Source organism: Aethalodelphis obliquidens, unplaced genomic scaffold (assembly GCF_003676395.1).
Source record: "Aethalodelphis obliquidens isolate GAN/ISIS:26980383/991018 unplaced genomic scaffold, ASM367639v1 scaffold8, whole genome shotgun sequence".
Taxonomy (NCBI): domain Eukaryota; kingdom Metazoa; phylum Chordata; class Mammalia; order Artiodactyla; family Delphinidae; genus Aethalodelphis; species Aethalodelphis obliquidens.
Window position 1 is genome coordinate 9,430,839 of NW_020837952.1, and position 27,804 is coordinate 9,458,642.

Genomic DNA, 27,804 nt, shown 5'->3' on the forward strand with positions numbered 1-27,804 from the left:
CAAATGCATGTAAATGTATCCTTGGATAACTGAAACTAAGACATGAATTAGGTGGATTTATGCTGCCAACTGTTGTCTTAATGCCATACTGGCAATGAAGCCAGACTGTCTGGTCTTGGTTTTACAATTTTGCTGCATTGACAAACCATAGAAAACCAAACAACATACAGAGTTTTGATCCAATTTCATGATAGCTGCAGAAACCTAGCCTGAGGGTTTGTTTACTATTGCTGGTGTTCAGTTTCTGCTGATGCTCCAGGTCTGGCTCAATTAGATACTATTTTAGTTGGGTTGAGGTTCCAACTGTGCATTCTTTTCCTCTGATGAAAGGAAATTAATGGCCTTTATTTTTAATCTACTTACAGTTGATATTTATTTCCTTCATTCCTTATAAAAACTCTAGTAGCAGCCCATTATACAGGTAAGTAAATGGAAGCCAGAGACATCATAAGGCCAGAAGTGAAGGAAAAGTCCTTCTGGAGTGAGCGTAAATGTCCTTATGACACTGCCTCTGACAAGCTTGGGTGGTTTCGTCACTGGGCAGAGAGGACAAAAGAGACCAATTGTCTCCATTTATTTTAACTGACCAAGCAGTTGTTTTCCTTTTTTTTTTTTTTTTTTTTGAATAAACACTAACATTTGTTTAAGTTAAGGGGAAAACAGGATAGGAACTAAAATATATTCGGTGCTAACCATGTGTCTCACACATGAATTAGGAACTGGAAGTTGCAAAGGTCTGTGGACATGGGTTTGACTCCAGGTGCTCCTGTGTGGCTCCAGGCATTCATTTAAACCTCTATGAGCTGCAGTCTTATTTTCATAAAATTGAGTGTTGTAAAGACTAAATGCAATGTTCCAAAAATGTTACATAAAATAGGTAGCTTCTAAAATTTCTTCTTTAACCGTTTGTCTGGGTTATTTCACACATACAAGTCTGTAGAACAATTCAATGAAGTACTTAAAAATTTTTTTTAAATGTTAAGATAACTGAGACTGGGACTTCCCTGGTGGCGCAGTGGTTAAGAATCCGCCTGCCAATGCAGGGGACACAGTTTTGAGCCCTGGTCCAGGAAGATCCCACATGCCACGAAGCAACCAAACCCATGCACCACAGATACTGAGCCTGTGCTCTAGACCCCGCGAGCCACAACTACTGAAGCTTGTGCGCCTAGAGCCTGTGCTCCGCAACAAGAGAATCCACCGCAACGAGAAGCCCCCACACCGCAATGAAGAGGAGACCCCGCTCACTGCAACTAGAGAAAGTCAGCACGCTGCAATGACAACTCAACACAGCCAAAAATAAATTAATTAATTAATTAAAAAAAAGATAACTGAGACTGAGAGATTAAACAAAAATGTCAATGTTATATTATTAGAATGAAGCAGAAGCAAAATTTAAATTTCAAAGTAATTCCCCAAAGTATACTTTTTCTACTAAAATATGAATTAGAATATATTTATTAAAAATAGTAGATCATATTTATTGTTTACTTGAACCAAGCACTTTGCTTAATATTTGATGTATATATTTTTAATTTAATTCTAAAAACAATCTTTTGAGGTAAATAGAATTTTTGTCCCTTTTTTTATAGATGAGAGAACTGATTTTTAGGGAAGTTAATAAACCTGCCCAATGTCACACATTAAGAAAATAGTGTGCAATTCAGCATCCTAAACACACTATTGTAAAGATACATGCTTTAAAACAGATATCTTCTATGATCAATCTATTTTTGTCAATTCATGCTTAAGACCTGTAAATACTCTAGAGAATTACAACATTAAGGCGGAAAATTATTGCACAAGTGTCTGTAACCATATATACTCTAACATATTATTTGCAGGCATCATAAACTGGTTCCAATCCATTAAGGCAGTGAAAAAAAAATTTATGGAAAGAATATTGAGTAATTTACAGTCTCACCGGGAAGGCTAAGACATGGGAAATCGTCAATAATATAGCAGACAGAGCAACATCCACAGTCAAATATCAGGAAACCAGTGCTGTGAGGCCCTCCTGCTATGAACACTGAGCCCTGCCCTCCACAGGTAGGGGCTTGGCCACCTCCTGAGCTGCCCACAGGCTACCACTGCAGGACTCTGAATCCCCTGAATTCCCAGGAACGTGTACACCTCCTCTGAAGTTGTACTGCTGGCCTCCAAACTGATTTTCCACGAGCTCTGGCCAGCTTTAGGGGAGACTGACAAAGCAAGTATCAGGCAATTTAAAATTCTGTTGTTTCAAGTGGTCTCTGCCTCCCTCTATCCTCAGAGGATAAGGGTTAAGATTCTAAGAAGCAGCCCTTCCCTACAAAAAAGACAAATGTTTACTCCACTGCATAAGCAAAAATGATCAGGCAATTCAACTTTATTTTAAATTTGTACCCATCGGGTCTTTCTGTAATATATCTGCCTGTGCCTTGCGTTTTTATTTTTAAGGCTGAGTTGATAATGAATGTACAAAATCATTCTGTAGCATACATTTTTAACTGACCTCATGTGCTTTATTCTGTTTCTTTTTTTTTTAACGTAATTTGAGAATTTTGGAAAACTTTGTGACTCAATAACAACTAATCCAAAATACTGATGAGTAATATTCATAAGGCTATATATTAGTCAGTCAAGTGACTCATGAGATTCTAAGCATTTAAGAACAAAAAAGTCATTAAAATTAGTTATCCTATCACAACACCATAATTTTTCAAATAAGCAGAAAAAAGCCCAGAAATGTAAAGTGAATTTTTCTAAATCCTATAGCTAGGTAGGGACAAAATAAAAAGCTTATTTATCTTTGTACCCTTATGCCAATCACAGTACTTGCTTCTTGAACTAAATTGGTGTGATCCAAGTTTTCATGCCTCTCCAACTTTTCCACTATGGATGGTATAATCCCTTAGGTTCTTTTCTCAACTTTTTACACTCATCATTTAGTAACAGAAACTGAAGTGGTATAATTAAACTAAAGTCTATATTGAGAGCACAAGATCAGCTAAACCAGTCATGTATATTATCAAGCTCTTGAAGGTACATATGTATAAAGAACACTTAATTATTGTTTCCATAACATATTACACTTTTGGACTAACTGAATACTGTTACCATAAAAAGAGAAGCGTAAGATAAGAGGGAGCTTGCAATCTATAGTATCTTACTGAATGAACAAATGTGTGTGTGTATGTGTGTGTGTGTCTCTCCTTTGAATATCTTACTAATCATAACCATTTCTATAAGCTATAAACTTTCCAGATAGATCACAGAATGTTGAAAGATGCAATCTAATGCTTGAAGGTTAGCATTAAACCTTCTTGGGAGGAACCAAACATCTTTAAAAAAAAAAATTCTATCTGTGAAAACAAGTTGAGGCAAGCTGGCATATTATCCAAGGGATATTTATTATAGTTACTGAAGCACCCAAATTGCCTTCTTATGAAGCACTCCCGCTAATGAGGTGGTATCTTCTCTGGAGAAAAAGATATAACAAAGTTCCTTTGAATTCTAATTTTAAACCATGATCTTTGATATTGCTAATTCTATAAATTTAATCTATAAAGATCATTGAAACTTGTCTTAATATCTCATTGAGTCTATTAAGGTTATAGTAATTATCCTTCATCCTCACGTAGCCACACCCACAATTCCAACAGTTTACCTTTATGAAGACACTCAAGATCACTGTGATTATTCTAGAAATCTGTCTCTTCAATAGATTCTCAAGAAGCTTTATTATTCCATTCAAAAGTCTTCAGTCTTAGTGAAAGTCACTGGCTAGCTATGATAATTCTTTCTTTTTATCTGGAGTCAGCACATTAGGAACAGATTCTTTGTGCTCCATCCTGAAGGTCTAACAGCTACATAATCAAAATATATTGATTCAGTCTCCTCTAGATTCCAATACCAATCCCGTCCAGACATGAAGAAGCTTAATGCTCTTGGGCCAACTTTAACCCAGTTTTGCTTTTAGTCCTATAAAATTTTAGTTTCTCTTTCTTAATGCTTGCATTTTTCATTAACTCATTCACCAAAAACTGAGTGCATTAGGTAATGTAGACTAGAAAGACCAAATATATGATATGCATGTTGCTATTCCTACAACCAGTGCCCAAGACAGACATCATTAATCAACCATGCCACTTTTGCTAGTGTAATCATCTCAACACACTGTCTTAGATAGCTAGTTACTGCCTGGGAGTTGGATTGCAAGTTGAAACATACTTACCATCCCTGTACTAGATATGGCAGGTGATAAATAAAGAACACTCTGACCACACAGAATAGTGGGGAAGATAGAGCAATAAACCATTACATACGATACAGTACTTAATAGATTTGAACATAAAAATGGCAACACATAAGAAAATTCAGACTTGGGAAGGAAGATGAGAGAATAACAAAGTCTTTTCCCATGCTAAGTGAAGCCTGAGTTTAATTTCAAGGAACAGGTTGGAATCGACTAGGGTAAGTGGAGGTGGGTGAAGGGCAATAAAATGTGCAAAGCTAATTAGACCTGAGAGACCAGGGCTCCTCTGGAAGCAGCAGCATGCTTAACTGTGGTTGAGGACAAGAAGTTGTGACAGATTCATCAGAGTCAAGGCATAGCCAACTCTGAAAGCCATGCGAGAGTTTGGCATTTCATTCTAAAGGCAATGGGAAGCCATTGGTAAATGTATGACGAGGAATTCCTAATGGAGAAAGATCACTTTTATGCAGTGTGGAGAACAGGTTAGAAGAAGGTAGAGCAGGAGATAGGGAAACCTGTAGTGAGGCTTTTGTAGTGACTGAGAGGAATGATGTGGGCAGTGATGGACAGAAGAGTTTCTAAGTACTAAGTGATAGAACTTGGCGACCCATTAGCTATGGTTAACAAAAAAAAAGGAAGATAAGAAATCAAAGGGGAGTTCCAAGTATGACCCTGGTGCTTTATTTCTGTCCCTGAATTTTAGGGTTCCATGCACTCGTCTCTAAGACTTTTGAACTCCCACTATGGTCATACCTGTTGCTCTAAGCCCTTAAAGTTTCCCCATTTATTAGAACCTTGTCATTTGAAATTCTCCTGCTGCTTTAGACTCTCCCGTGAACTTAGACTTAGTTTGGACCTAGGACTAAGTGTACATGTGATCCATTTGCCCTTCTGGCAGGTAGCCTGGTCCTCCAATTAGTGTTGAATTTCACGACAGGCATATTTTTTTAAAATTGAAGAGATTTCAGACACTCAAATCTCTGGTCTTGTCCTGTGTTGCAACCCCTAGTTTCTGCCTTACATGGTATGTTTGTGGAGACTCCTCAAATTGGTCTCCCTTGAATTTTTAGCCCATTCGGTTATCACCTCATCCTGCAGTCTTTGAAAGGAACACTTCTATTAAAAAAATGCGAAGTAACTGGTCTTTACAATGATTTTTTAATTAAAGGATAAGAATGAGATAACAGAGACAAGCAGCTACCTAGCACATTTTCAGGAACTGTGTTTTGCTTTTATAAGTATAGTCTGCAAAATCATAAAGCTATTATAGAGGATAATGGAGAACAGTTACCATCATCCCCTGCAGGCAAGTACCTGGAGGAGAAGAAAACAAAATCTGTGGTTTCCACAGAGAAGGATGTATCCTCTTATGTCAATTAGGCTTTCTCAGGATTATTGACTGCAGCTGCAGAAAATTTATTTAAATACTGCAATGCAGTTACCAACTATCAGAAAGCAAACACAGATTGTTTCTATAACTCACTGCAGGCTTTTCCAGCTAGGTCATTCCTAGTCCCTCCATTTTCATGTCACCAGCACCCTTTGTGAGGAAGCCAGAATTTACTAGGTTTCTGACTGCACTAACTGGGTCAGTTTTTCAGAAACAATGGAACAGTTTAAGAATACTCCTCAGTTGAGTTTAAAATTTCACAAATGGCTCAAGAGAAGCAAACATCTTGTTTCTGCTGTAGTCTGTCACATGTATGTAATGTGCCTTCTCATAACCATTCAATGCAAAGGAATTGGTTCATTCCTCTGTATGACTGTGAATGGCAGAATACGCATCTGAATGCTGGATGAGACAGGGATGCAAAGGAGGTGAAGGTAGAGCTAAGGTGTTGGTTGGAAACCTCTGGAGCTTCTAAGGTGAAATTGGAAACTGCTCCCTGTGCACTGGAGAGCAAGGAGAAAGGGAATAAAGAGACAGACCATTTCAGATTGGTATGGGGAAGGTTTAACAAGCACCGGAGCTTACATACCAGGCTTGTCTTGGCAGCCACGAGACAAGTAAATCTTTGAACCCGTCACCAGGATCTCTAAAGTTTATACATAAGTCTTAATCTTGTCAGTCATGTACACTGTCCAGATGGTCTCCACACACCTTAATCTCTCAAGGATGTGTCCTTGGAACAGCTCCTAGCGTGGGCACGGTGGACAGAACATAATTCCAGAGACAGGGGAGGGAGTGAGGGGCCTCTGATTGCCTGGTTCCAGCTCTGGGTCAGTTAGCGGGCACATCCTCTCGATGACCAACTCCAACACAAGGTTGGAAAGAAGGTGCTTGGGAAAGTAGGGAAGTATTAAGGCCATCTCAGAAGAACTAAATCTGTACCATTTCTTAGCAGCACATATAAATAATCCTCAAAGTGATATTTTGAGAGGCAATGCTCTGTATCAAATAAGCACTAGGCTTAAGTCAACAAGGTAAAGTTGATTCTCTGTTCAAAGTTCAGGATCTCACAGCATCCTGACAATTGGATGACTAAGAAACTGCTTGTAATCAATGAATCAGTGCATAGCCTCAGGTTAAGTCTGGCTTTTGGGGGATACAGTTGACCCTTGAACAACGCAGGGCTCAGGGGCACCTCCGGGAAGTGAAAACCCAAGGATAATTTACAATCAATCTTCTGTATACATGGTTCCTCCCTATCTGAGGTTCTAAGTCCATGAATTCAACACGGATCCTGTAATACTGTAGTATTTGCTATAGAAACAAACAAACAAACAAAATCCATGAGTAACTGGACTCATGCAGTTCAAACCCACATTGTCAACTGTATCTGAAACTCTGGTGTACGCTATGGTAGTAGCAAACTGCATTAAATAAAACTTTTTCTGTGAAACTATCAGTAAACAGTACAAAAGTCAGAAAAGTGAGAAAGAAGAATTATACTGTATTTTATTCTGGGCATCTGGGAAAGTCTGACTAGGCAAAGGGGCCCAGATACTAAACCCTTTGGCAGACAGGTCTATTTCCTTAATCAAAGATAAGTGCCAGGGGCTTACTTAGATTACCAGAATTCTTTGTTCTAATTCTGTATCTATCAAGCAGCCTTTTGATTACAATTTAACTTCCCATGTACTTTCCCAGAGGGCAGAGAATATAACTGATCTGTGAGCACTTGAGGAAATATAACTGTTTTATTTGCTATGTCCCAATGCTTGAGTGTTTTTTTTAAAGCAGCTTTATTGAGACATAATTCACATACCATGCAATTCAACCATTAAAAATGTACAGTTCAATGTTCTTATTGCTATTTTGTATATTCACAGAGTTTTTCAATCATTACCAAAATTAAATTTAGATTTTCTATTACATTTATCACCCCCAAAACTGTCGTTAGCTGTTACTCCCTGGTTTTTTTTTTAGGATTTTCTTTTCTAGATTTATAGAACTATAATTGACATATAACATTGTATAAGTTTAAGGTGTAAAATTGAATGATTTGATACACACATCTATTACGAAATTATTATCATAATAAGGTTGTTAATGCATACTTCACACCTCACATAATTACCATTTCTTGTTGTTATGGTGAAAACACTTAAGATCCATTTTCATAGCAACTTACAAGTGTACAACTTGGTACCTTTAACGATAATCACCATACTCTGCATTAGATCCTCAGAACTTATTCATTTTTTTCACTGAGAGTTTGTACTCTTTGACCAACATCTCTTCATTTCACCACTTTTTAACCATTCATCACTTGATTCGTATTTGGGTTATTTCTATTTTTTGGCTATTATGAGGATTGTTTTTATGAATATTCATATACAAGTTTAGATGTGAGCATATGTTTTCAGTTTTGGGGGTACTACCTAAAAGTGTAATTGCTAGGACCTATGGTAACTCTATGGTTAATATTTTGAGGAAGTGCCAAATTGTTTCCTAAAGTAACTGCACCATTTTATATTCCTACCAGCAATGTACGAGGGTTCCAATTTCTCCACATCCTTGCCAACACTTGATAATGTGTGGGGTTGTTTCGTTATTTTTTTTTATCCTAAGTATCTGTCTTTTCTATCATAACCATCCTAGTGGTTGTGAAGTGGTATCTTATTGTGGTTTATGATTATTGGCCATTTGTATATCTTTCTGAAGAAATGTCTATCCAGATCTTTTGCCCGTTTTTAATTGGGTTATTTATTATTTTTTTATTATCAAGTTGTAAAAGTTCTTCATACATTCCAGACACAAGTCTTTTATTAGTTATGTGATTTGAAAATCTTTTCTCCAATTCTGTATTTTTCTACTTTCTTGATGGTATTGATTGATTCCTACCTTTTCTTTTCTTTCTTTTTTTTTTTTTTTGGGCCATGCCACGCGGCTTGTGGAATTTAGTTCCCCAACCAGGGATTGAACCCAGGCCCTGGCAGTGAAAGCACTAAGTCCTAACCACTGGACCACCAGGGAATTCCCTGATACCTACCTTTTTAAGCTTAGCAGAAGTGTGTCAGAATGCTCATTTTCAGTAAACTGATTATTAATTGTTTCACATCTATTTCTGCAAAGACCTCTGATTTGGGAAGCAAAGACAAATAAGATTTATTCTTTTTTTTTTTTAAGGTTTATTCTTTTTCAAGGCATTTAGAGTCTTGTAGGGAAGAGGCAAAACAGGTATACACATAAATAATGTGGAAAGTGTAGTCACGGAGATTTGGTCCATTGTTATTGGAATACTAAAGATGAGATGTACAACTCAGTTTGTGGAGGTCAAGTAAGGCTTCCTGGAACAACTGATGGCAAAACTGAGTGTAAGGTGAACCAGGTAACTTAGAGGAATATAGAGATTTTAGGTGTGAGCAAAAGCAAGAGAGAGAACGATGAATAGTTTGATGTTGTTGGATTATGACATGAAAGGCAGGAAATAACTAGAAAATGTATAGAGGGATTGGTAGAAGCCAGATACCATCACATTGTATGGCCAGTTATAGAGCTTGAATTATGTCCTGTTATTGATAGACTGGAACTTCCCAAATTAAAGAATCACATAACTTAACTCTAAATACAAATGCATACACACACACAAATACAAATACAAATATATACCTGAAAAACTGCAATAGAGAACTGGCTTAAATTCAACAAAAACATTCAGCTCTTTCTAAATGCAATATCTTCATTTATAAAACTCAATTTGAAAATTACTTTAGCTAATCTACTCTGCTGTATATGACTACAATGAATTTATTCACCAGTACTCTCAACAATTTTGATCTTTCTCATAAATTTTTCTTCATTTTTGCCTATGCACCTTGAACATTCTGCTAGACTTTCCCAATTTTGAACATGGTTATTTTCCTGTTTGTTTTGGAGCCTTTAAGAGAGCATACAGTACTGCACTAATTTTGGTATCTTGTAAAAACCTGGTACTAGGGCAGGTAAAATAAATCTTTGGAGCAAGATTTATTTTGGTATCTTGTAAAAACCTGGTACTAGGGCAGGTAAAATAAATCTTTGGAGCAAGATGATTAGAGGACAAAGGAGAATCAGATAGATTTATTCTCATTCGAAATGCTATTTGCCTGAGAGACATCAGCAAGATGGCAGAGTAGGAAACTCTGGGTCTTCCTTCCCCCCACAAGCACACTGATTCAGCAACAATACATGGGCAAATTTCCTTTATGAAATTTCTTTTTTTAAAGATTACTTGACCATATATGCATACATCTATTTCTGGGCTCTCTATTCTGTTCCATTGGACTTTGTGTCTGTTTTTATGCTAGTACCATACAGTTTTGATAATTATAGCTTTGTAATATAGTTTGAAATCAGGAAATGTGATGCTATCAGCTGTGTTCTTTCTGAAGATTTCTTTGGCCATTTAGAGTCCTTTGTGGTTTATATGAATTTTAGGACTAAGAGAAGTATTTCTTTTAAGAGCAATTTGTATCATTTCTTTTAATACCTCTTTATCATGTTCAAGATAACATTCATCCTCCTTAACTTATCACCCAGTTCCATGTGACCTGATGTTTGCTTCTAATTTCAACTTCTGCTACTCGCAGGCATCAGTGCTCCATTTCAGGAAAATCCACTACATTCAACTCCTCCTTCAATTACTGGCTTGGCTGTAAACCTCCATACTTTGGCACATACTATTACGTACCTTCAAACTCTTTGGTTGCTTCTTCACTAGGCTTCTCATCATTCAGCAAAATATCACTTTATCTAAGAAGTCTAGGTCAAAAATTGAATTTAAATGCATTGGATACATACTTTGTATCAGTGTTCATGATTATGCTCTGTTGAAGTATTTTATTGACCATCTCTCCCATCTCTTCCATTCCTTGTGAAGAGTTTCCAAATTATCAATCTGAGGCTTCCTAAGTCCTAGTACAGTGCTTAACACATTGTCAGTGCTCAACCTTAGGAATAAAACAGGCAGTTATTTTACTAGAAAAATGGGTTTATTGAGGATTTGAAGGGAATTGCAGAGAATTGTAATTCAGGATATAGGCAAGCTATGGTGAATCACAGGCAAGTCTGAAGAACAAAGGAGAGGGAACTGCTTTTACTAGGTTTTAGGAGGAAATTGGGGAAGGTTGTTTTGAACAAAAGTTCATTGAAGAAGAACAAAAGTTCAAGATTGTGGTGGTTGCATTGACTGCAAGCTGTGGTTAGAGTACTGTTGCTGGGTTCGGGAAGGATCTTCCTTTGTTTTCTTAAAAGCAGAGATCAAATTCTCATGTGATTAATGTCCTCCCTTGTCAAAATAATTCTTATCTTTTCTCTTGTTGCTGGTTAGGCAGGTTGCAAGGAGTGGTACTAGTGTGAGAGTTGCCCTTTCAGGGCTTCTTGACTCCATTTTAAATGAGGTTTTCTTTATTTATTTTCACAGAATAAATATAAACAAATAAATGAATATAAATAAATAAATGAATGGATAGATGAATTGGTTATGGCCCAAAAGAGAGTGAAACAGGAAATTTATATCAATATTTAAAATCTTTTATGCTTCACTCAAAGGCATCAATCAAGATGCCTATTTCAACTCAATATTGTGGACACATAGCAGGCATTCCAAGTTTACTGAATTGAAACATTTTTTAAGTTGGCAAGAACCTTATGAAATATAAAACTTTACGTTCTGCATTTTTGTTTTGTTTTGTTTTTGTTTTTTGGTGGATGGTGGTACTGAAAAATTTACTGATCAAAAACTGGTTACTCAACCTTTGAATTGTAAGCCAAGGGATTATAATGGATTTCTTTCTCTAGAAATATGACAAATTATTTTTTTTACAAATATGACAAATTATTTTTTATTGAGGGTAATTGAGATAAAAACTCAAGTCAATTGTAATCGGTAGAAAAATGCATAGTTTTTTTTGACTTTTATAGATGATAATGATTATGTGTATGGCATAACCAAATAGTTGAATTTCTGTGTGTATGTTTGCCTGCCAAAATGGGTGAGAAAAAAGGGTAAAAGTTGCTCTCTGTATATCTGTCTCCCTGCCTGGTGATTCTGATTTAATATTATGTTTAAAAACACTATATATGTATTTTTATTTAAGATTGTTTGGCTTCTTTTATAATGTTACTATTAGCGTATGGCATGAGAATAATACATTTTCATATACAGAACATTTGTGAAAAACAAAGATAATGCAATTAATATATATTAAGTAGAAAGCTTCAAAAGTTTTCACAACTTAATTAAAATTAATCACAATTATGAGTTTTAGCCTCCTGTAATTTAAGTATTTATGACAAAAAATAAGGTTGTGATAAGATACCTGCCAAATCCTAACATTTGTAGTAAAATAAAACAAAGGGTATATTGAGGCAGATTCTTCTTTTTTTGAGATTAACTATTTGCTAGATTTCCCTAATACTGAAGAAGATCCCTTATAATTACTATGAATTGGCATTTAAAATATTTAACATTATTGTACTCTTTCAAAATCATTTGTAAGTGTTGCTTAGTGGCCTATTTTCAAAAATAAGGAAATTTGGAAATGTATTTTTTAATAGAAATGTGGTATTTTTCCCCACAACTCGATCCTGATGAACTCATCTGAGTGCAGTGCTACCTCTGCAGTCAATTAAAGTGATGAAGTGGGATCCATTTTATGGATCACAAAACTGAATGAGAAAGGCCTCCTTAGAGCTATAAGACTCAACTATAATTGGTCACCTTATTTTTCAATGAAAAATAAATGTTTGGAGGATAAACTCATTCAACTCCAGCTACTTTAGATCAGGTCTGACTTATAGCTGAATTTTTCCTGTAATATATGGCTTAAAAATTGGCTGCCAAAATTGAACTACGCTGCTAAAGTATGCTTAGTCACAGGCCTGATTTGTGACACTTTCATTATAAGAAATTTTAAAAGGCTGATAGAAATCAATACAAAGAGATAATTTGTATTTGAAGAGATAACTTGTATTTGTACTGAATTGGATAGGGAAACTGTTTTCGTACATGGGGAGCTATTGTTGATATAGAGTATCAGCTTTCCATTTGTTGTTGTTTGCAGGAAAGATACTTGGTTTGCAAATATTTAAATACTGTCTGACCTTTCTAAGTTTGAGTGATAATCATTTTGTTTTCCCTTTTGTCCCTCTGCTTTATCTCTTTCATCACTCCTCCTAAGCATTTCTCCTTCTACCTTTATCCCTTTTTCTCTACCATGCCCCACTTCAGCTTCTCTTTCTATTTTCCTTGTAATCTTGCTCTGCACACACTACTTTTCCAGAGCCAATTTGTTTCCCAGAATGGAAGGGACTGCTTTTCTCAGGGAGAGGAACTTTGCCCCACAGAGCTGTTCTGGTCAGATAAGCAGGCAGCTGCTGATTGGACAGGACGAGCTCACCTGTGGTCTCTTCTGGCTAGACCCGAGTAGCAGAAGTAGAGTCACCTGATGATGGAGCCGGGAGCCACAGACAGAGCTGAAAGTAGGGGATATTCGGGGGTGGGACAAACATTTCAGAGATTCTAAACCTAAGTATGTCTTGCTTGAGTTGGTCATTTTGTCACAGGTTTCTCTCTTTGGCTGCTATTCAGCATATTCCTAATGGATTTCCTATGGTAGCTCAACAGGCGCTATCTCTTGTACCTGCATTTTGAAAACATAAGTCTTCTTCAGCAGGCCCTTATGAAATACCCCCTGTATTAGCAACAAGCTTCCCATGGTGTCTTATTACTGTTCTTTGTTGAAAAATGGCTCAGGATTTGATTTGATGTATTTTCCACATTTCATAGTTGATAGGACTTTTCATAATGATAAGTTAAATACCAGTGGATCGTTTTGTTTAGGTACATAACAGGCAATTTAATTAAGAAATTATTTGTTTGGCTCCTTGCCAATAAAGATGATGCTTCTGACCCTGCAGCTGTGTGCAGTGGTGGCCAAATCTGCTAATCAGTGACCCTTGCTCATCACGTCACTGCTTGCATACATAAGTTAGCTTGACAACTGAGGCTGGTGCCTCTTTTCTGGCTGCCTTTCATTTTCTCCATAGGATTAGGCTATTGCCATATGCAGACAAGGCATATGAAATGGTACAGGTTGTTTATGGGAGGATTTCCTGAAAAGAGCCGATATTACCATGCAAATTGTTGTAATGATTCAGATCAATAGTTCCCCGATTTGAGAGGGCATGAGAATCACCTGGAGGGTTAAAATACCAATCCCTGGGCTCCACCCATACAGTTTCTCTTTCAATGTGTCTACAGCAGTGGGGAGGTGACTGGGAGCAGCGAGAATGTGCCCTGCTAATATGTTCCTAGGTGATGCTGACGCTGCTGGTCCTGGACCACACTTGGAGAATGTCTGGAATAGATGAATGGATTATCCTAGAGATGCCTCAGCCCCCACAGCTGTATCTCATCCTCTGGTCCACTTTATGTTTGACTGCAGCCATCATTAACACTCAGGATCTTGCCATTGCTCATCAGCCCTCCTAAGCATCATTTTATAACTAGAGGCCATGCTTCAAGCTAATTCTATAAGTTTATAATCTGTCCTCATCTTCCCATTTCTGGGATGTGTCACAGTGATTCATTTTCTTCAGACAATACACTGTGTATGAATTTTCTCTCAGAGGAAAACAATTATGCCCTTTGAAGATGGACGAGAGGCTATAAGAACTTGTTAGTGGTGATGTGTCTTTTGAATGCTGAGCTGGGCACGTAGACAAGACGAATCAAAGTGTTTGACTAAATGGGAGCTGCAGGTCTATTACCTCAGTTCTGCTCCTTGAGAAGGTGAGTGACATTAGAGATTCTGATAAGTTTGACTCAGAGATTGAAACCTCTGTTGTCTGACTGTAGGCCAGTGTGTAAAAATGAAGTATTGATTTTCTTAATTTTTTTTTTTTAACCTCACCATCTAGTTTTGAAAAGGTCTAATAAAGTCACTTCCTTAGCTTTGAAGCTGTTGATGGGGATGTTTGCAGCAGATATGATCTGTCTGGGAATGTGAATATTTGACAAGTTTGAGTTGTATCCTAGGCCCTTGCCATTTTGTTAAGATAATTAATTACTGGCTACATGTTATTCAGACAGTGATACTGCCAGAACACGGGATGGATGAAAAGTACCCCTGGAAGGATCTGGGGTGGGGGCATAACTTTGAAGCGCCCAAAGTAACTAGATTTTAAGTTCCTAGAGGGCAAGAGCCATAGCTTCTTCCTTCTCAATGATTGTATTGACAAGTCTTGACTATATTGTGCCTTCAACACCCACACTTAATTCATTTATTAGACAAATGATATTAACATAGTCTTGAGAAAAGGAAATCCTGAGAGATGATGTATCTAAGTATTTCCCAAAGTTGAAAAAGTGACTTGGAAAATCAGTGTCTTAGAAATTGTGTTCATTATCAAAGAATTTTAGAAAATTTAGAACAAAATATAACTAACCAACTCCCCACTCAAAGTCATAATACACATAAGCAAAATAAACTCCCCAGGAGGTCCTATAGGAAAAAATGTAATAAATATCTTAAAATTAAAATCGTATCTTTAGGATTGTTTAACCTGAGAGTCTTTAAATTTATTTAAACACAAATCTTGCTTCTATCATGACATTAAAATATATCCCTTGAAACCAATGTCATAACAAATATTATTTTCACTTCCGTTTTCTCTCCAGTCCTGTCTTCAAACAAGAATATCACTGTTTTCTAAAGTAGTATTTTCCTCTTCACTGGCTCCATCCAATCTCTTCCCTAGAATAATGCAATGATCTTCTCCTTGGTCATTCTAATTCCGCTCTTGCCCTTTAACTCTCCCAGATCGTTTCTCTAACTATCACCATTAGTCATTTAGCAACCGTAAATAAGATCATGTGACCACAATTAACTTTCGTGATGGTTCAAATAAAGTTCAAATTCTTTATCATGGCCCCCACTGAAAGACCTATATAATGTGACCCTTACCCGCTAATGATGCCTTATTTTATACGATTCTACCCCTCACTAAGAATAAGAGAGACACACTGATCTTTTCTCAGGTTTTCAAAGAAAACAAACTCATTCCTTTTTTTTTAATTTTAGTATAGTTGATTTACAATAGTGTGTTAGTTTCAGGTATACAGAAATGCAGATTACTTTGCATTATAGGTTATTACAAGACATTGAATATAGTTCCCTGTGCTATACAGTAAATCCTTGTGGCTTATCTATTTTATGTATTGTAGTTTGTATCTGTTAATCCCATACTACTAATTTATCCATCCCCTTCTCTTTCCCCTTTGGTAACCATAAGTTTGTTTTCTATGTCTATGAGTCTGTTTCTGCTTTGTATATAGATTCATTTGTATTATTTTTAAAATTCCACATATAAGTGATATCATATAATATTTGTCTTTCTCTGTCTGACTTACTTCACTTTGTATGATATTCTGTAGGCCCATCCATGTTGCTGCAAATGTCACTATTTCACTCTTTTTTTTATTGCTGAGTAATATTCCATTGTATATATGTACCAAATCTTCTTAAGCCAGTTGTCTTTTTATGGGTACTTGGATTGTTTCCATGTCTTGGCTAAACTCATTCTTTCTTTACGCTCTTTGCAATGGTTCTTCTCTCTGCCTGAGATGCTCATCTGATGCTCTTTGCATGACCAACTCCTTTTCAATTTAGGTTTCAACTCAGTTGTGCCTCCTTCAGAGGGAGCTTCTGTGACTACCCTAGCTATCCCTAAATTAACTTTCATCATATCAACATATTTCATTTTCTTTGTAGATTATCACTCGTTGAAATTATTCAATACGCTTGCTTTCATTTGAATTTTTGTGTCTTCCTCAACTGAACTGTGGGCTGCCTTCTGATTTGTTCATTTATCTGGTTGTATGCTTTGCCTTGTATGAAAGCAGAATTACAAAATAATAGCTAGATAATGAAAGGCAAAATATAAAGTGCTCTCAAAACAAATTGTATTATAGATGCATAAAAATAATGTACAGCAAAGAATGTTGCTCTCTAATGGGAAGAGTCGATTGTGTAAGGTCATTAAAAAGTAACTCAAACTCCATTACATTAACAAAAGAATAAAAGTCCATTAGGCAAGAGCTGGGAGGTTGGCTATTAATTAAACACTGCAGTGTTTGCCTGCATACATAGTCCTTAGAAACCCACCTAAAAGTTTCCTTGAAGTAAGTCAATGTAGACTGATCTTTGGCACTTAATAAATAAGACTTTTACCTAATGAAATAATGGAGCTGGCTTACGATCATCAGTGGATGCTAAAACATTAGGAGAAAGATTGATACAGAACATTTTAATGGAAGATTTAGGCTAATAATTTAGCCCTCATTAGCCTAAATGCTCAAAACTATGTTAACATCACTAAAAGAGGAAAATTTGCATATTATGTGCTTCCTGATATGATCTGGGGGGGGGGGGAACCCTCACAAAACAAAAACAGAATTAAATTAAGTCTCTAGATGTAACTACCAGCTAATAGAAATATGTGGGGAGAGAGGAACATGTGAAATTATACCACAAGGATAAAATCAGCCATACCTAGAAAACTCTGTAGCACAAATGATGTACTATCTTATAATTGGAAGATATTCCATCCTTCTGATTCTGAGATTTTTTGGAAAAAAGGAACAGGGGCGTATTTAAGGAGATTAAACAGGTAAGGTACCACGTGTGTGTGTGTGTGTGTATGTGTGCGTGCGTTCACGTGTGCATGCATTCGGGAATGGGAGAAAGCCTGGGCGAGGAGCATGCTCTTCCCAGTTGGACACCGCCTACCTCTCAGGTTCCAGTTACTCCATCCACCCCAGTGCCATGTGCCTGTGTATTCGTTATGGCAGCCACTCCACTTCTCACCATTCTCCAGATACATTTCCCCTTTCTTTGTTAAACCTTGCTTTCTTCTCCCCAAATTAGATGCTACTCCATTCATTGCATCTCAGGAACACCATTCTCATATCTCCAACAAATCACGTACCCCCCCCTTGTAAACTGCCTCTGCATCTGTATCAGCCACTAGCTTGTGAGGACAAACGGGCATAGACCACGTGGTATTATCATCACTAGCATGGGGTCTGTCCATATTGCTGAGTCAGCTGTTAAAGCCCCAGATGTTGTTTAAATTAGCCAGTCTTTGGCATTCTATTGCAGCAGCCTAAAGCAAGACCATATTTATACATGGACTATATGTATAGTCTGCTTTCTCTTTCTACCTCGGAGGGCTTCTCAGAATACTTTGTAACTCCCTGGGCTGCAGGTAGTAAAGCACGTTAACATACGCACGTACACATAGTTAACACATAGTTAACATATACAGTCAACATATAGTTATGTCCTTTCCTTTCTTTAATGACAGAAATGGAAAAACCATGATGTTAGTGCTTTTCAAAGAAAGTCAGGCCCTGAAAAATTCATCCATCCTCAGAATTTATTCCCCAAAGGTGGGGCAAGCATTCCTGAACTATCGATGACAATGAGTTTAACCAATGACATGATTTTATTTTATAAAAATTACGTGAACTGGATCACAAAATTGATAAGATATAAGGATTCGGTTGAACTACGATAAATCAAGTGAAAGAATAATATAAAGAGGGCGAATATGGTCACAGCCCCACAGTGTGTTTCTGAATAATTGAAGATTTTTTTTTTTTACAATTCACTTGCACATGGTGCTGAAACATTTCAGGAAGAGAAAGCCAAAATTGTTTTTAAGTGAAGATAATATTGTGAAACAAACTCTCTGCAGGGCTCCATGAGTTTAAAATCCTCAAATAATTATTCTTGCTACCTGAATGGAATTACTTAGGAAGAAATTTCACAGTTGGAATGTATAATTCATGATAAAGGGTTCTGCACATCAGCCTTTCACAATTACTAGGCTATAGGGATATATTTATTATTATATAAACTTGCAAAACATTGAGTTGCTAGCAAGTCTGTCAACACATATTTACTGAAGGCTTCTTATGTGGAAGGAAATGCTCTAGAAATTGGAAATAACCTGATATACAAACAGGCATGGATTCACTCTAGTAGAGAAATAAGCAGACAGTAGTTAATTGTGGGATTAAGTTGAATGAGACTGTAAGGGAGCAAGGGAGAAGGAAGCAAGAACAAACCTTAACCTAATCTCAGAAGATTTTCCTGAGAAAAGTACATTTAAGCAAAGCCCATAAGTATGAGTGGGTTTAAGTAGGATAAGTAAAAGGAGGGGAAGAATAATTTAAATAGAAATAACAGCCCGAAGGCCCTGAGGCAGGTAAGAGCATGCTGTGTTTAAGTTGTTGAGCAATGCTCAGCATGGCCAGGATAGTGAGAACCTGCAGGCAAGTGGTGTGAAACTAGGATCGTAAGTTATGTATTGATAGATAACAAAGTACACAGACCTCTACAGCCTGTGTTTCAGATTTGGGTCTTCAATGTGTAAAAATGATCTGAAAATAGTTTATTACCTAAAAGTTAACATCAGAAATTTTAACAGACATAGAGAACAGACTTGTGTTTGCCAAGGGGGAGCAGGCGGCGGGGGGGGAAGGTTGGATTGGGAGTTTGGGGTTAGCTGATGCAAACTATTATATATATAGCAGATAAACAACAAGGTCCTACTGTATAGCACAGGGAACTATATTCAATATCCTGTAATAAACCACAATGGAAAAGAATATATATATATATATATATATATATATATATGTAACTGAATCACTTTGCTGTACAGCAGAAATTAACACAACACTGTAAGTCAAGTACACTTCAATTAAAAAGAAAAGAAATTCTAGTAGGCATAAAATTGTCCTTGTTTTGGACTTCCCCGGTGGCGCAGTGGTTAAGAACCTGCCTGCCAATGCAGGGGACACTGGTTTGAGCCCTGGTCCAGGAAGATCCCACACGCCGCGGAGCAAGCAAGCCTGTGCGCCACAACTATTGAGCCTGCGCTCTAGAGCCCGAGAGCCACAACTGCTGAGCCCACGTGCCGCAACTATTGAAGCCTGCATGCCTAGAGCCCGTGCTCCGCAACAGGAGAAGCCACCACAATGAGAAGCCTGCACACCACAACGACGAGTAGCCCCCGCTCGCCGCAACCAAAGAAAGCCCGCGCACAGCAACGAAGACCCAATGCAGCCAATAAATAAGTTTATGTATTAAAAAAGTCCTTGTTTGAAATAAAAACACAAAACAAAACTCTGAAAAGTTCTTGGAGTAGAAGGCAAGTTTCCCCACTACCCCAGGGACCTCTGTGTTGGTTGTGGCCAAGGTTTAAAAGAGGTGGGGTACAGGCCAGAGCTTAACATTTGCAGGCTCCACATCAAGAGATCAAATGGACACCTACATACCGTATGTCTAGATATTTAAAAATTATAAATCAAGCTAACAAACTGGTAAAAAATAATGTTCTATCATGCTACCTTGAGAAATATATCTTCACAATAAGTTGGAGAAACAGGTTTGAAGTTAGAATTCTTGGACTTCTGGGAATTCTCTACTGGAATCTGATGGCACAGAGAGAGCCAATATCTCGGCCTTACTTTCAATTCTCAAACTATCCCCCATTTTTCCTACCCATACTAGGAGGAATCCTGTATGAAAGCATGCAGACACTCCAAGTTTAGATATTCATGTGACTTAGCCTGGGGGAAAAAAGCCTACCCAAGCCCTGAAATGAGCTTGGGAACTTTGGGCAGGATATTCCCAAGCCCTGAGTACCCAGAGTGCCATCTAAAGGAAGACTGCTGGCTCCAAGTGGGCAAGGTCCAGTGGCCCTGTAGATTCCTCACCACCTGGAGAGGAATGGCCACAAGAAAAGGATCCTCTAAAATGAGCGGGATTACTGATGGGATGTTTCTCTGCATAACAGAAGAATATTTGGGACTTTCTAGATTAGTATAGGGAGAAAACGAGATCCTGGAGGGGGAGATAAAGAGAGGAACCAACGAGATGATAAGAGTGTGGGATAAGGTGAAATTCTAGGAGCTCTGTAGCTTGCTCTTCCATTAAAATGTGTCTGCATTGCTCTGATGTAAACCCTTCCTCAGCCTTTCCAAAAAATCTCAAGTAACATCCAATATTGGAAGATGAAAACCAGGAACCAGGGAAGTAATATATATGAATAAGGCTGGCTGAGACAGAAATAAAATAATTAGATGCATTGGGGACTATGGCTACCTCAGGGCAAAATGTATCTATCTATATCTATCCATCTATATCTCTTTTTTTAAACAGCACATAGTAAGCAAAACATGTCTGTTTGTAAGCTATGGCAATAAACAAGATAGCTGACATTTACTGAATATTTACTATGTGTCAAAATCAATTCTAAATACTTTGCATGTACTAATTAATTTATTCATCACAGCAAACTTACGTGTATTGTTATCTTCATTTACATATAAGGAAGTTCTGGCACAGAAAGAGTAATAAATTTGTCCAAGGCCATACACATGGAAAGTAAAGAGGTAAATTTAAATTCAGAAAGTTTACTTCTAGAACTTCTGCTCTTAATTATTGTACTATATCGCTTCTCAGTGGTTCTTGTGAATAATGTTTAGTTTCAAAATCTGAAGAAGAGGCTGAGTTTTATACTATGATTAATGTGGCACAGACCGAGGTCAACAGAGGAAGAGACGAAATAAAAAGTCAAGAAGGATGATGAAATGTTGAGTATCTCATTTTTATCTAGATCTCAAGGGGCTGTGCTAGTGCAATCTGACAATGAGTTAACTTCCTCAAGGCAGTGGGATGCCATAAAGGGTTTTAGGTAAGTGACATATAAAAATTGCTCTGTAAATATTACTTGAGTTGCAGAATGGATTCAGGATAAAAGCAATGGATTAGTTGGGATGCTTTTGCAGTTAGACACTCAAAAAATGTAGGTGGTTTGAATGGAGATGTAGAGGCATGGCTGTAGTTGACAGAGTTGGTGTTTTATTGGTGGTAAGGAAGATGCTGGTGTCAATGTAACATCCAGTTTTTTGGCCTGAGCACCTGGGTGGATTGCGATGCTATTTACTGAAGTAAAGGATGATGAATAAGGAGCAGATTTTGGAAAGTAAATTATGACTTTAGGAACTGGGCTTGTTGAGCTTGGGGTACCTGGGAGAACAACTCTAAAATTGAGTAAATAAAGACAGAAAGGTGACCACTGGCTCTATTCCAGCGAGAACGATGCTGGTAAAACGAAAGTTGTGGATTTCAGATTGTCAAATGAGTGGTTAGCCATTTCCAACAGAAACAGTCATCATCAGGAAGTGAATGTTTTAATGTTTATACATAGTTAGGACTTTCTGATCAAACGTTGTTAGAGCCTGGGTTAAAGGACGAGGCTTGGAAGTTAAAGGGTGGTTGAAAAGCTAGAAATCTCTGGAGGAAGTTAGAGTTCTCTCCCTATGTGTTTATGTTTCAAAGGGAAATGAAACCTGGAGCCTGGCAGCCAGTTATTTACATTCCAATGGAAGGCTAGAGAATGAGAAGATTTACTCCCTCTCTCACAAAGACAGAGGGCAACTTGTAAACTATATAAACGCCCAGATTTCATTTTAGGAGTTCTGCCCTGCAGAACAGACCCTATCTGTGCAGGTGTGACTCTGGCTCTCAGAGTTTCTCCTGCGGAGCACAGGATGTGGGAAACTGGCATAGTTATTGCTGTAAGTTATAATAACTTTGATCCCTGTTCCAGAAACCTTGCATTGACTTTTAGCATAAAATCAAATAATTACAAATATTAAAAAACTTCCACAGTGGTCCAACCACTATGGAAAACAGTATGGAGATTCCTTTAAAAATTAAAAATGGAACTGTCATATGATCCAGCAATCCAACTTCTGGGTATTTATTCGAAGAAAAAGAAAACACTAGTTTGAAAAGATATATGCACCACTATGTTCACTGCAGCATTATTTACAACAGCCAAGACATGGAAACAACCTAAGTGTCCATCGATGGATGAATGGACAAAGAAATGTAATATATATATATATATATATATATATATACACAATGGAATATTACTTAGCCATAACACAGAATGAAACTTTGAATTTGTGACAGCACGGATGAACTGGGAGGGCATTATGCTAAGTGCAATAAGTCAGACAGAGAAAGACAAACACCATATGATCTTACTCATATGGGGAATCTTAAAAACAAACACAGACAAACAAAAAGCACCATGCTCATAGATATGGAGAACAGATTTGTGGTTGCCACAAGCAAAGGATGAAACGGGTGAAGGGGGTCAAAAGGTACAAACTTTCACTTGTAAAACAAATAACTCCTGGGGATGTAATGAACAGCATGGCGACTGTAGTTAATAAAACTGTATTGTATATCTGAAGTTGCCAAGAGAGGAAATCTTAAAAGTTCATCACAAGAAAAAAAGTTTTGTAACTATGTATGGTGACAGATGTTAATTAAACTTACTGTGATGACCATTTCACAATATATTCAAATACTGAATCATTATGTTGTATACCCAAAACTAATGTAATGTTGTATGTCGGTCATACTTCAATGAAAAAAAAATTGCCTGTATTCTCTTTAGTTTGCCTTCTACAACTCCCAGCACACTAAATGATCTCTGAACAATAGTTCATTGTTTATTTTAAACATTCAATGATAGCTCAACCTCCTGATGTCCCTCTACAATTTCTGGACAAAATTGGCTCTCCCATCCAAGGTGCATATGTCTTTGGTTATATGTAGCCTTTAGATATGTGGCTAATTCATTTATATTTTCTTTCCCTTCTATTCAGAAAGATGAACCATTCCCCAGATGATGAGGACCATCCTTCCTCTATTGCTGTTCACTGATAAACTCTAATCCCCTAGTGTATTGAACACACTGGGGTGGGGTGGGGTGGGGGCTTAGTTGAATTCTACAACCATGATGGAAATTTCTCTAATGCTGATTGAGCATCCCTGATACTCAATACTTTTTCCCTCAGAGGGGGAGGGAAAAAGAGGGACATCAAGCTGAGGAGGGATCAATGGTTCACAAATGGCTAATCCTTTACTTTTCTCTCTCTCTTCTCTTCCTCACCACCCAATTCCAGAGGTGAGGATTTGTGATAAATGGGCCAAGAAGAGATTTTTTGATGACTGCCTGGGGCTGCTCCTTTTTGGCAGAGGTGTCCTAGGATGCATTAAAAGACCAAGCCTAGATGTACTCAATATTTAATCAGGAATAATGACCAATAAAACATACCAGCCAATAAGAGCTCTACTATTCCTCAACAGTTGTAGAGAGAGATGGGAAAATAAATGAGAAGAATGCTTCCTTTGCCTAAATTTAACAATACATTTTGTTAAAATGTACATTTGTACACTTCATCTTTATTCACTTTATATTATGGGGCTGTGATATATAGATACACATACAAAAAAATAAACTTATTAGAAATATGAAGTTTGATCGGTGTTTCTCTAAGTAAGATACATGGGGCTCTGTATTAAAATTACCTAGAGTACTTATTAAAAATAGAGGTTTCTGAACCCCTCCAAAGACTGAATCAGAGTGTCTATTTATAAGGGCCTCTAAAATTACAATTTTAAAAATAGATATTCCAATAATTTTTATGAATTATTTAATTCAAGAACTACTGCTTTTATATATGTAGTTACTCTGATATTAAGGGAGTTTTGTGTATGTACCTGTGTTTGTGTCTGCATGTGAAATGAATTGTGGTTCCATAAATCATATTATACACCAGCATTTTCCTCCAAGCTGTGAAGTCAGAAAACTACTTCTTTTATCTGTTAACAAATGTTCAATACACAAACACACTCACACGTACCCAAAGGTTTTGTGGTCAAATATATTTAGCAAACTCTGTATATTACATGCCTCTTTTGGAGATTCCCAATTCACATTAGTATTTTAAAGGCCGTGAGAGCCTATAAAAATCTGGTGTTTCTCAAATCCTTCAAGCAACTGTGTGATTAGTACTTTTTATTTTTTTCAAGTAAAAGTATGAGTACCCAAGGACAGTTTGGGGAACACCATTCTATTGGGGAACACCATTCTATGCAAATATTATGAAGTATCTTAGTTGTAAGATATAAAAATCTGTGTCTTCTATTTTGACTTCAGGTACTTTTGCAAACAAGCAATGCTAGTTTGGAAGGAAGTTTTTGACTTTTTTCCTCTACCTAGCTGTAAATATAGAAACACTCTCTGTGTTGAACAAATATAAATTTACACCAGCAGACATATGAGCATAACTTTTATGCTTTTGATGGTTATTAAAATCTGTTGTTTTCATCATGTAATCTAGCAATAAACTTAGTCCGTTAATATTCAGAGAACAACTGACAGGAACACTTTTGTCTTGTACTCCAAAATTATTATCCTTGGTGTTTGAGAACAGACTCATTTAATAGCCATTAAAGAGTGAGAAAATATACAGCTTTAACCTACATTGAGAGGTTAAAAATAGAAATACTAGCAAATAGATTTAAATATATGTATCACCAGATATATATTTCAGTAAAACCCTTCCCTCCTTCCTCCCAAAAAAATCATGGGAAAAACTGCTGTATGCATTTTTATATTCTAGTTTCGATTACTAAAAACCATTCACTTCATTTTTTCCACCTGTCAAAAATCAATTCAATATTTATGTGAATTGGGTAATAAATCTTTTCTTCCACATACATTTCTCTTTCCAATGACAATTTAGCTGTTTAACCTACGTTCTGTAACTTGTTCTTAACATGCAGTGGTGCCCAGTAGTTCCTGACTAGGATGGGACAATGTGGAGAGAAGTGGATTTCATCCGCTATATGGAGCCTGAAGAGTGTCATATGGAAGCTCAGTACAGGGATGGATTCCACCCGGAGGGAGAAGTTCCTTGAGTTCTCATATTCTGAGGATGGTAGGGAAGTTATGTAGCTACCCAGTAAGAAATGTTTTAGGTTATTTTATTGTTATGGTGAATGGTGACAAGGACCACACTCTTTCAGGTTGAGCACACATGCATGCATATTGCTGTAGCCGTACATTGCTCATCCCAGAGCAGGGGGCAGGAAGGGCACTACTAAAACCTTCCCTATGGCAGGCTGGGCATGCTAATGGAGAGGAAAAGGGATAGGATTTGTCTTTGAAGTTGGTAGTAAGGTACTTGTCTCGTCTGAGTTGAGAAACCATTGTTTTTAGCAGTGGTTTTAGCATTTTTGGAGATCCTGTGTTGCTAAGATGGTCTATGCCTATAATGAACCTCATCCCTTCTCTTTCTGTGAGATCAGGAGGTCGTGCTTCTGGATTTTATAAACCATCACAAATGGGATCAGCTGGTCCACTTCACCATCACTTCATCCAATTGAATCAATCATGTTACTCAAAATTCAAACTCACACCTGCATTATCATAACAAAACAGTTTATATTTTGTGGTCTAGATGCTTTTATTATTTCTTCAAGAAACTGATGACCCAGTAAGGGAAGCCTTAAAATCTAGGCAACCAGACCCAGAGGGAAACTCCAGGCATTTTCTTTAGCTCCAGCAACCTACTCTGTCCATCTTCTGGGTGCTATTTTTGCTTATTTCTTTGCAAACACTGCAATTCTCCCTTCTTTCTAAACATTGAACTGACCATCCTTCACACATTTCAGATCTTTACTCTGTTTCCCAAAGGCTGTGGGGTGAGCAAGACAGGACTTTGAAAAGTTGGTCTTAATTAAATGTGCACAATACAGTAACTAGAAAAACATGCTATTTTTTCTAGTACCATTACTTAGATAAGAATTTTTAATATTAAGCACGGAATCAGATACAACTTCTTATCTATGTAATTAAATGTGACATTAACATTTGAGATAAACATAAGGTCATTTTTTTTCTCACCATTTTTTTAAAACGAGGAGATGACTGATATAAATATGAGCCGTATGAGTATCAACTAGATCATAAAAAATTCTGGGAGGGAGTAGAGGACTTAGAATTTTCTGTTATGGAAAACTGTCTTCCATAGTAGAATTTACAGTTTTTCCATTCCCAGTTTTGTTGTTGTTTCTTGGCATTATTAACTACTTCAATGAAATAAATTGTTTTAATTACATAAACTGTATACAGTGAGATGCAGAAAAAGTAGGTAATGACTTGCTTAAAGTCATAGGAAAAGTCAAATACTTTGTAAAATGGGGATTAGAAACCAGGTTTTTTGATACCATTGTACAGGATATTTACTATCCAACAGGCTACCTTTTTAATGGGCCTTTCAAAATGTGAGGCTTATCATTATAGAAAAAAAATAGAAGGAAAAAGATCAATATATGAGAGGAAAATTGTATCAATGTGATAGATGAGGACTTTAATGGAGACCATAGATTTAAAATGTAGTTGGTATTTTTTTATCTATTGCTGTGTAACAAAACCGCCCACCAGATTTTTGTTGCTTATAATTTATCTCTTACAGTGGGTTGACTGGGCTCAGATGTCTCATAGAGTTGCAGAAAGATTGCAACTGCAACAAGAAACATCTTGAAGGTCCAATGAGGTGAATATCCATGATGGCTCCTTCACTCACAAGGCTGGTCCTTAGGCAACGTGGGAACTGACCGGATGTCTTTTGCTTTCCGTGTAGCTTTTCAACATGACAAGCTAGGGCCTCCTCAGAGCACTGCGACATCACTGTAGTTGAATTATTTACCTGGCTGCTGGCTTCCCCAGAGCAAGTGTTCTAGTGTATCCAGATCGTAGCCTTTGTTTCTTATGACTTAGCATTGGCAGTCACACATTATCACCCCTACCACATTCTACTGATTAAAAGAAGTTCACAGGAGAGTGTAGTTCACAACAGTGGGTATCTTTGAAAACTGTCACAGTTAGTAAAGGTGATGCTGAGAAATGAGAACAATGAAGTTTCAGAGAAAAATCTCATATCTTTCTTTCCTTGTAATGTAAATTAGTCATTGATTCTTAGAATAGGAAAAGATCTTAAGTATCCTCTATTTAAAATATCTCATGAACCCTTGAAGAAACTGAAGCTCAGGTAAGGGAAAAGTCTTTGTGTCTACAAAAATTTTTAAAAAAACAGTGATTATATCTTAATATTTTTAGACTATGAGGGTGCTACAATATTTTAACAATTAATCTAAACAGAAATCTTAAAAAAATGTAGGAAAAATAATAT